The following is an 11130-nucleotide window of genomic DNA, read 5'->3' as shown; positions in this document are numbered from 1 at the left end:
TTCCTCATAAAGAATGAGTTCGGTTACGATTTTTTTTTTTGCGAGCTTTCCGAACTACACAGTTCGGTTACCAAATATTAGCCTAATTTACCGAAGTGTTCTTAATATTAATTAGAAGTTCTGTTACCAAGTCTAGGGTTTTCTAAAAATCTCCTAGCCGAAATTCTTACTGTAAATACCATTTTCAATATGTTTTGATGAGATCTAATCAATTTCTTCAGCAAAAAGCGAATTAAAAGGAATGTGTATGAGAGAAATTACCTGCGAATTTTCACATTACTCGAACCGGGCATCTTTTTCCCGTTGGGAAAATTTTCATATTACTCGAAGCAGGCTTCTATTTTCCCGGATGCTCGATTTAGACTTGGCCTTTTACTTGAAGTTGTTTATCACTTTGAATTTGATTAGGGTGATTCGCTATATGTGCGACTCCCGAACTCAATCCTGGAATTCTTGGAACCTATTTGGAACGCATTGTTTATAAATGATTGATTAATCGATGATGAAATTTTTTCGAATTGACGATGTCTATGAAGAAGAAAAGAAGAATAAGATGATGAAGAGAAGAAGAATGTTTTTCTTTTGAAACTGAAACAAATCAGTTGGGTTTATTTAGGTTTTTAATTAGTGGGTTATTAGAATTTAGTTATAATCTTAATTATGATGAGGGAAGATTAGTCATCTCTATTCTTTAGGGCACCTATTATAACTGTAGGGTAAATGTTCCTATCACTTAATGGTCTCCCACTTAAATAGGGTGGTGCGGCCAAAAAAAAGAACCATTTTCTAGGGACCATGGTTTTTTTGGGGGGAGCATGGTCTTATTATGCCAACCTCCCTATACTTATAAGGGGTGTCCTGAAGTTAGGTAAATACACATTTACCCTTTACTTCAATTTAAATTAAAACTAACTTAATAACTATATAAATCTAATCTAAATGAATTTATTAACCAAAATCAAAAACAAAAACAGGAGGGGACTAAAAAAAAATAGTTTTGAAAAAAAAATTCTCTTCTTCTTCTCTCTTTCCTTGACGTTCCTCGTTCGATTGAAAAACCCATCAATCTTTTTAATTCATTTTTTGATTGAGAAAATTGAGTAGAAATCATCAAAGTATGGTTTAAATGGAAGTTAAAGTGGCATGTTCGGTTAGGAATAGTTAAAAAAAAACTAGTTTTGTAATCGAACATTCTGAAACCAAGAACACGAAGAACACTTCGGTTATCACGAGTTTAATTTTTCGTAACCGAACTCCGAGTTCGGTTGGTTCACAAAAAATAGTTTTAGCCGAACTCCTCATTGAAAACCAATATATTGTGTTCGGTTGGTCCCCAAAAAATTCTAAAACTAGTTAGTAACCGAACTCTACCAATAATACAAAAACAAAAAAAAACCAATGTAACCGAATTGTGTTACTTTTCCCACTATGTTGAGTTATGATTTAAACGAACTTTGCCTACTTTGTTCGATTCGTTCGCAAAAATTTCTAAAACTATCTAGTAACCGAACTCGACCCATATTACAAAAAGAAAAAAAAATTCCAATGTAACTGAATTGTGCTATTTTGCCTATTATGTTGAGTTTCAATTTAACCAAACTTGTCCCACTATGTTCGGTTTGTTCGCAAAAAATCTTGACAAACCGAACTCTTCACTAATTGCATAATGTGGAGTTCGGTTAGATATGTAGTTGGGTTAAAGTTCGCGAACCAACCGAACATTACTCTGTAAATCCTATAAACAAATTTCGGTAACATGTCTTTTTACCGAACGACTAAAAACCTCCATTAAAGAGTGAGTTCGGTAACCTGTGTGTTTGGAAAAAGTAACCGAATTACACTCTCAGATGAGTTCGATAACCTGTTATTCACATAAGATAACCGAACAAGCCCAAATCTACTCTAAAAATTTACAGTTTTTTGAAAATTTGGAGCAATTCAACCAACATTATCTAAGTTTGAAGCATACGTGGGTACCCAAATACCCTTCCTCCGGTTGTGGTTGGTAAAATCCATCGTTTTTCATGTTTTGCTTCTTCATCTTCTCTAACTTTACGATGTCAATAATTCTACTTCTTTTAAAAAAAACCATCTTATTTTTTAATCTCACTAATTATCTTTAACTTAATCATCTCACTAATCATTACACTAATTATTATTAACACTAACTAATCATTATCCAAAATTAATCAGGAGGGTATTAATATAAATATCTAGATAAAGGGTGACCTAGATTTATTTCTAATGTCTTACCCAAAATAAAACCATGGTCCAAAAAAAAAAAATACCATGGTCCCAAAAAAAGGTTAAAAAAAGAACGGTTATTAGTGAAGTCTCTATTAGAATTTGAAGCCCGGGCCCTATACTAGGTTTCCTATTACCGGATGGAAATATCTAACGCCCAATTTCCTTCGAACTTCACTCTTTTACACAACCTGAAATCAGAAACCCAAATTCCATCCTTATTTCTTCAAAATCCGTAAAATCTACTGATTTCCTCTTCCAAAATCAACCCGAAATATTCCGGAGGATCAGATTACTGATACATTTTGATGTTATTGAAGCCGTGATTAAACCGATGATCCATTCGATAAAGCAGCTTTAAGAGAGGATGAGAACCCTAGAAATACATACTTATAAACTGGTAAAATCTTTGTCTTCTTCTCATTGCATAATTTCATTTCCATTATCACTTGAGGGAACATTACTTTATCTGTTGGAAATTTAAGATTTGAAGATAGTAGAGCCCGTATTCCATTAGGAAGTGAATGTGATTTCTTGTTTTTCTCTTTTTCAAATATCTGCAATTACTGAAGGTTTAATTAGAGCTTGGTATGACAATTTCAAGAGGCTACCATTTTCCCATGGACATTTTATTTGCCTCGCTGCTGAATTTCTTTGTGCTGAGTTTATCAACTTATTTTCTTTGTTTTCCTTAGATTTCAACCTTTTTGAGTTAGTGCAAGTTGATCTGTATTGGCATGTTAGCCCAGATATTATTCTTTGTTTTTTTTCAATCTAATTTCATTGGAGGCAAGGTGTATGATGAAAATTATTTTTTACTTTTATCCATCATATTCTGCAAAAGTTGGAGCAGGTGATGTTGACATGGCTTATAGGGTTGTTGCTTCCCATATAAGGTTGCTGATCCAAGCTTCAAAAGTAATTTCCATTAAAATCCATCAAGGTCCATCGTTTTCTTGTCTAGTACCTACTCTAGCTCATTGTGGGAAAGATGGCTATTCCAGGTATGTAAGGTGGGAGTGTACAACCACAGTATATTTTCTGACTTGTCACTCCTAGTAGAGTTGATGTCGTCCAATCGCGTGCAACTTATCAGAAGACACAATTTGAGAGAATATTAATTTCTTGAATTCAATCCTCTTTTGCAGGAAATGCAACGGACGATGTGGATTTTTCTGCTCCACTTACCACCAATCTAATGGTAATGTCATTAGCGCTGCAAGTGAATTGAACTCCAGTTCCACATCCACCAAAAAAATCACTCTAACTTCACTCTTTTACGCAACCCGAAAACCCAATTTCCTTCCCCATTTCTTCAATCCCTACAATCTACTATTTCCTCTTCCAAAATTAACCAGGAATCTCCCATCGTTATAGTTATTTGTCCAGAGAATCAGATTACCGATACTTATTGGCTCCGATAAAGCCGTGATTGGCCGACGAAGAGCTGCTGTAGGAGGATTAGAACCTTAGTTATGCATACTTATAACCGGTAAATCTTTATCTTCTCATTACATAATTTCATTTTCATTATAACATGAGTGAACAAGGGAGCCAGGGAGGCTAAACATGACTTAATTTTGTGGGGAATATAAGGTTTTATGTAGAGGCTAAATTGCAGTATTTGGAAGTTTGGAAGTGAATGCGATTTCTTGTTTTTTCGTTTTTCAATTCTACTCTCAAAGATCTGCAATTACTGAAGGTTTAGATAGAGCTTGCAATGAAATGAAGCTTGGTATGACCATTTTAGGAGGCTATATGCAACACTACTATTTCACCATGGGCATTTTATTTTCTTGCTTCACGTTACTATGGGAATCTCTTCTTTTCATCTGATTTTCTTTGTGTTCCTATGGTTTCACCTTTTCAAGTTAGTCGAAATGTTGATCTGTATTGGCATATAAGCACCAGTTATTTTGCTTAGTCTTGTTCAACCTAACTTCATAGGAGGCAGGGCTTAGAATGATAATTATTCTTAACTTTTTTTATGGATTTATTATGCTTAGGAAACTGGAGCAGATGATGCTGACATGGCTTATAGGGTTGTGGCTTACCATATAAGGTTGCTGATCCAAGCTTCAAAAGTAATTTGAAGTAAAGTCATCTAGGTCCATTTGTGCTCAAGCACAAGCTCCTTCTCGTCAAGTACCTACTAGCACATAGGCGGAAAGATGGTTATTCCAGGTCTGTGAGGTGGGAGTCTACAACCACAACATATTTTCTGACTTGATACTTCTAGCAGAGTTGATTTCGTTCAATCTCGTGCAACATATATTTTCTTGGAATTATGTTACTGTCTTAGTAGAGTGGCACTGTCTTAGAATCATATATGTGAATTAGGTTGATAATTTGCAACACATATTATATATATATATATATCATATTTTTCAACTCTCGTGCTGGGTTCATACTTTTGTTCACCTCATGGTTGGCAGATTCCAAGAAACTGATGAAGTAAAGGAGAAGTTTTCAGATCCAAAGTCCATTTCGTCAATCCAATTGGGTATCAGAACTTAGCTGAATGGAGGAGGCTCTGGTCTCCCTGACAATTTGTATGGTATGCATCTTCAAACTTTCTTGTGAAATATTTGTCCCTAAGAAATCTTGGTTAAAAAACATAATCTTAAAGAATCAAATGTTCGCCATCCACAGGTATATTTCTAAATGGCTAAAACTAGTTCAGTTTTGTCTTTTCTGTCTGTGCTGTGCTTTTTGTTTATTCTGCTTGAAATATCAAACTTCAATCCAGAGTTCAGACACCATAACTCTTGCGTGAAAGTCCAAGACCAACACATCGCACTTTCAAGACAATAATGTCATATATAGGTTCACCTTGTCATACAAATCAATTTATTGAATGTTTGTCGTAATATTTTTCGTTTTTATTTAGGGTTACACCTTACACCACACCTGGTTTGTGGATAATGTCCAAGTGAGCCTTATGGTCTCAGTGCCCTAAACATGCAATAAGTACCGGTCTTTACTTACTTCAAGAGTTGCCAAATCTAAATATCTAATGTGTGTGTGTGTGTGTGTATGTTTTGAGATTCTCATGTGGTGTTACTTATCTTAGATAAAGTGGTTAATTAGGTATTCATGAGCTGCACTGATGTTTGATCCATTCCTCTTCATCTTAGAGCAGGCCTCTAATATATGACGTGGTAAATACACCACTTTCTATTTCCTAGGTTTTGATCCCATATAAGTTAATTTGTAGCTTATTGTCGTGCTTAATTTATGAAATTCTTTATATGCCCATCTTCTGGACTGCATTATTGTCGTGTTAGAGCATGTTGTCCCAATTAGAATGTCTTTATAGTTTGTATTGACACTGCTGGTTTTTCTGTTCTTTTGTAGTATATGTTTGCTAGGATTACATAACTGGGTGCTAGGGTAAGTCATTGTTCAATGTTCAATCATTAACGTAATTTGTACATTCCTGTATTTTGCATTTAGTTAAACACATATTTTGTCCATTACATCTTTGTTTAAGTCTCTGATCATGGTTCTTTTACAGGAAAAAAGTTATGGCCAATTCTCATATTTTGACTTTTATGCGCCAATACGTGTAAGTTATTATTATGCGTATGAACTTGGGTGCTGATTTTTTACTTTCTTTTTGTTCCATGTAATTGTATTAGGAATCTGATTATGTTCGTGAATCTGTTGGATTGTTACTGAGAAAATTGATTGAGGTTGTCACAGCTGGAAAAGGGGTCTGCTCCTCTCGTTATCTGTTTGATCTTGCTGCTTGATTAGATGTGTCGTTCTTTGGCACTAGTGTTTGAAAGTCATTTTTTCTTGTGGCAGTGCAAGAGGTCGTGATAGATAGAGCAAGGGACTAGGGAGGCAACTAATTCTGCAGTTCTGATGAATCTGGAATCAAGAGTAAGACTCCTTTTATTCATACTTATTTGGTATAAGAAGTGCAAACTCGCAATATTTATTTAATAGTTTGTTTGATAGAGGGAATTACCTTAAAAAGCATGTCTTCCTCTATATAAAAAACAAGCCTGATATTCTTCTAATCACATATTTAAATCCTGTAATTTCTCCAAATGATTGCATCAGGAGATAAAGGGTGTCAAATATTGACGTATGGAGAGAGTATGGACTGTTTCATTGACACTTTTGTGCATTACTACTACAGTTATATCTTTGCTGTTCTGTCTTTTTTGTGCAAACACTCTAGAGTTATCAGAAAACCTTGATTTTTATATTTGGGTAACAGTAATTTCTTAAACGCAATCCTCTTTTGCAGGAAATGTAACGGACGATGTGGATTTTTCTTCTCCCCTCACCACCAATCTAATGAAAATGCCAAATTAACAATGATAGTCCACAACACATTGAACTCCAGTTTCACACATCCCCCAATGTTCGATTCTGGTTCAACCATATTCAGGTCCTACTGTTCGGTGCTTCATTCAAATTTTTGTTCTTATAAACAAACAGTACCTAAGCACTCATTATCTAATTTCTCTCCTTTACACAACCCGAAAACCCAATTTCCTTCCCATTTCTTCAACCCCTAAAGTCTACTATTTCCTCTTCCAAAATTAACCAGAAATCTCCAGTCATTATAGCTATTTGTCCAGAGAATCAGATTACTGATACTTTATTAATGTCGGTCCGATGAAGAGCTGCTGAAGGAGGATTGGAACCCTAGAGATGCGTACTTATAAACTGGTATATCTTTATCTTCTCATTACATAATCTCATTTTCATTATAACATGTGTTGACAATGTAGGCTAAACATGACTTCGTCTTGTGGGAATATTATAAATGGTGTGGAAGCTAAATTGCAGTAGGAAGTTTGGAAGTGAATGTGATTTCTTGTTTTTCGTTTGTCAATTTTACCCTCAAAGATCTGCAATTACTGAAGCTTCTTATGAACATTTCAGGAGGTTATATGCAACATTACCATTTTACCATGGGCATTTTATTTTCTTGCTTCATGTCACATATGGAAAATCTTTGTTTTCTTTCTGCTGATGAGTTTATTAACTGATTTTCTTTTATGTTCCTACGGTGTCACCTTTTCAAGTTAGTGCGAACGTTCATTTGTATTTTGCTTAGTGTAGAATGGAAATTATTTTTGTACTTTTTTTATGGATTTGTGCTTAGGCAACTGGAGGCTGACTGTATTCTGTAAATGTTGTAGCAGAATATGTTGACATGGCTTATAGGGTAGTGGTTTACCATATAAGGTTGCTGATCGAAGCTTCAAAAGTAATTTCAAGTTAGACTCATCTAGGTCCATCATTTTGTTCAAGCCCGAGCTCCTTCTCGTCTAGTAGCTAGTAGCACATAGGTGGAAAGATGGCTATATCCTGACTTGTTACTCCTAGTGGAGTTGATTTCTTTCATTCCTGTGCAACATATATTTTCTTGGAATTACGTTCCTGACTTAATAGAGTGGCGTCTTGAAATAATATACTACCTCCGTTCCTAAAAAAGAGTTACTTTTGCTTTTTCAATTTGGCGTATTTTTCAACTCTTGTGCCTCTTTTTTAGAGTGGCGTCTTGAAATCATATGCTACTTGTGTTCCTAAAATGAAAAAGTGAAAGTACCTCTTTTTTAGGAGGGAGTATGTGAACTGGATTGATAATTTGCAATAAATTATAGACATCATATTTTTTAACTCTTGTGCTTGGTTCATACTTTTTGTTCACCTCATGATTGGCAGATTCCAAGAAACTGATGAAGTAAAGGAGAAGTTTTCAAATTCAAACTTCACTTCGTCAATCCAAATCAGAACTCAGCTGAATGGAGGAGGCGCAGGTCTCCTTGACATTTTGTACGCTATGCATCTTCAAACATTCTCATGAGTCATGATATATTTTGCCTTACGAAATCTTGGTTAGGAAAACATAATCTCAAACAGTCTTAGAAAACCGCCATTCTATTTCTTGATGGCTAAAACTAGTTCACTTTTGTCTTTTCGTCTGTGCTGTGCTCTTTGTTTCTTCTGCTTGAAACATGGAATTTGAATCCAGAGTTCAGATACCATAACTCTTACGCCAAAATCCAAGACCAACACATCGCACTATCAAGATAACAATGTCATACATAGGTTCCCTTTGTCATATGAATCTATTTACTGTATGCTTGTCGTAATGTTATTCTTTTTTATTTAAGGCTAAACCTTATACTATAATAACTGGTTGTGGCCACTGTCCAAGTGAGCCAACATTGACCTTGGGCTTGCGCTTTCAATTTACTGAAATACAGATATATACAGATGTCAAAGACATTGTAAATGTTCATCTATGATGAAGAGTTTGAAACTCTGCCAAACTATCAAACTGGTGTTACCCTCAAATTTCAGTTTCAAACACTTCAGAATAGCAGTAGTTGTAATATGATGCTTTTTTCTTCCAAAGTGGTATTATTTTACCTAAAGGTTATCCTGTTAGATGATTGTATGTTACAGCATAGTTGTGTCAAGTGCTCTAATAGATGCATGAATGGCTTATAAGTTATAACCTAAACTACTGCCTGCCTGCTCACTATCCTAAGAAGTTTATGTTCTTTTCTAGTTATACTCCCTCCGTCCCTATTATATAGGCGGAGAAGTTAAAATCTCGTAGAATAAGAAATTGTTTGGTTTTCATAAATTTTCATGTTTTTTCCTGTTTTTACCCTTTGTCTTATTCTCAGCACAATTTCCAATACAACATAAATGAGGTTATGTCGGTCAAAAGGTATCTTGGAATTAGAATTCCGCCTATTTAGTGGGACTAGAAAAATCCAATATTCCGCCTATATAATAGGGACGGAGGGAGTATTTGGTATAAACTGCTTCGTCAATTTTACAACTTGCTTTTGCTGAACTTCTCAGGCCTTCCATCCAGCGTCTGCACAGTTTTACCCGCTTGATACTAAAATCATTCTTAATGCCGGTTGGCTTGAATAACAGATTATCAGCTTCTTGCTGATTTGGTTTTTGATAGCAAATTTGAGGGGCCTAAAGGGGCGTTCGGTTTAACTTATGGTTGTTAATTTGGAGCCTACCACTGACTTGGTCCCAGCGTTAGCATGACTAATATATTTACATTACAGCCACTGTTTTCTCTGTGCTTCTTCTGTATGGATCAGCCTGCTAAGGTTAGCCTGACTAGTATATCTGTAATGCTTACATATCTTTTGCTGCATGACCCTAATTGACATCAGCCTTTTCTGGTAAACATTGAGTCAATCCCTGATGTCACGTTCTCTTTATCTACGTGTTGTGTTTCTGGTAACTCTTTTTTTCGCGTTTTTTTTTTGTATTAATGTAGATTCACATAAGATATCTCCTAAGAATAATAATTAGTAAAGCTCAGAGGATTGATTACTTGAATTTAACAGTCGTTCCTTGGATTCAAAATTTGGATAGAGTTTTGAAGTCAGATTTTGCTAGTTATCTTAATAGATTATCGTATTTTGTAGTATGGTTGTGCCAACCTAGAGGATTCCCTGTCAACTGCTGAAATATATGCATGAACAGTTTAGAACCTAACTACTGCCTTTCTGCCCACTATTCCGAGCAGTTTATGTTGAACAATAACAGTTAAATATATACAGAAACATGACCTCTATGCAAATCACCACCCGAACCCCCTTTTTTCCATGTTGCTGCATTATTCTTTCTAGTTATATTTGGTATAAGCCGCTTTTAAATGAAGACTAGACTGGTCATTCCATGAGTCACTTTTACAACTGGTGTTTTGCTGAACTTCTTCAGGCCTCCAATACAGTGGAAGGTAGGTTTGGCCCGTAGTTATTGGATTAGTTGAAATGAGTAATATTAGTTGAAGAGCGTCTAACCTATTTTTAGTATGTGTAACCAGTTTCTTAAAAAGTTTACAATATTCCCATTTTTTTATCACTCACCAGTTTTTCTCTTTTGGCATCTAAGGCAGTGAGTGAGCCTTCCAATCTCTGGCCAAGTAATTCAAGCCAAAGCCTCCAATAGAGACAAAGAGGGCCTCGGGGAAGGTGGGATGAGCACAATGGTATTATCTGCCTAATCTACAGTCAGAACTTTGCATTGGATGAGTTTTTCTTTTGCCAAGAAGTCTGTAAATGGCTAGACGGAGATATGGGAACATAGGACTGAACTTATGTGCAATATAATTCTACAGCTTGTACGAACAAGAGAGCGTACCCTTGGGACGGCATGCAGGTTTGTTTTCTCTTTCTCTATATCTCCTTCAGTATTTTGTAATTCTTAGTAAGGATGAAGTCTTGCTAGAGGGTATTTTGTAATGTCCAGATTCTTTTTATGTGTATGTTTTGCTTGAATGTTTGTCAGCTTGACTATTACATACCAGATAATTTGGAGCCTAGGGTTAGCCTGACTAGTAGATTTGTAACGTGCATCTATATATTTCATATTTGTAATGCATACTGAAAGATTTGGAGCCTAGCACTGCCTTATCCCTAGGGTTAACCTGACTAGTATATTTGTAGTGTCCAATTATTTGATATGATGTCACAAAATTAGACCAGTCTTATGATGAACATTGAGTCAATGTTCATCACGTACTGATTGTATTTTCTGATCATGCCAGTTTTTGTGAGGTCGACCGTATTCTGTAAACGCTAGAGAGATGATGTTGACGACATGGCATATAGGGTTGTGGATCACCATGTAAGGTTGTTCATCGACACTTCACTTGTTTCAATTGAAGCTTCACTGGTAATTTCATGTAAAACTCATCAAGGTCTATCGTGTCTGCTCATACTAGCACTTCTAGAAATCCCGTAGGAAGAAACATGACTATTCTATGTCTGTAAGGGGGTGCTGTACAATCACAACATTGTTTTTGACTTGTTACTCCTAGTAGAGTTGATTTTGTTCAATCGCTTGCAACATATATTTTCTTGGAAATATGTT

At 35.5% G+C, this 11130-nt stretch overlaps 1 long non-coding RNA gene across 1 annotated transcript; it reads left to right on the top strand.

Annotated features, from left to right (window-relative positions):
* Nucleotides 1–2380: 2380 nt before the first annotated feature.
* On the top strand, nt 2381–5638 carry LOC113296149. The gene is made up of 6 exons (XR_003332977.1): nt 2381–2644; nt 3089–3248; nt 3393–3736; nt 4251–4437; nt 4680–4801; nt 5602–5638. It is a non-coding gene; the product is annotated as an uncharacterized LOC113296149 (long non-coding RNA).
* Nucleotides 5639–11130: the final 5492 nt, after the last annotated feature.

This window comes from Papaver somniferum, chromosome 7 (assembly GCF_003573695.1).
Source record: "Papaver somniferum cultivar HN1 chromosome 7, ASM357369v1, whole genome shotgun sequence".
In the NCBI taxonomy this organism is placed as follows: domain Eukaryota; kingdom Viridiplantae; phylum Streptophyta; class Magnoliopsida; order Ranunculales; family Papaveraceae; genus Papaver; species Papaver somniferum.
The sequence above is the reverse complement of the archived record's forward strand: the minus strand, read 5'-3'. Positions and strand labels throughout refer to the sequence as shown.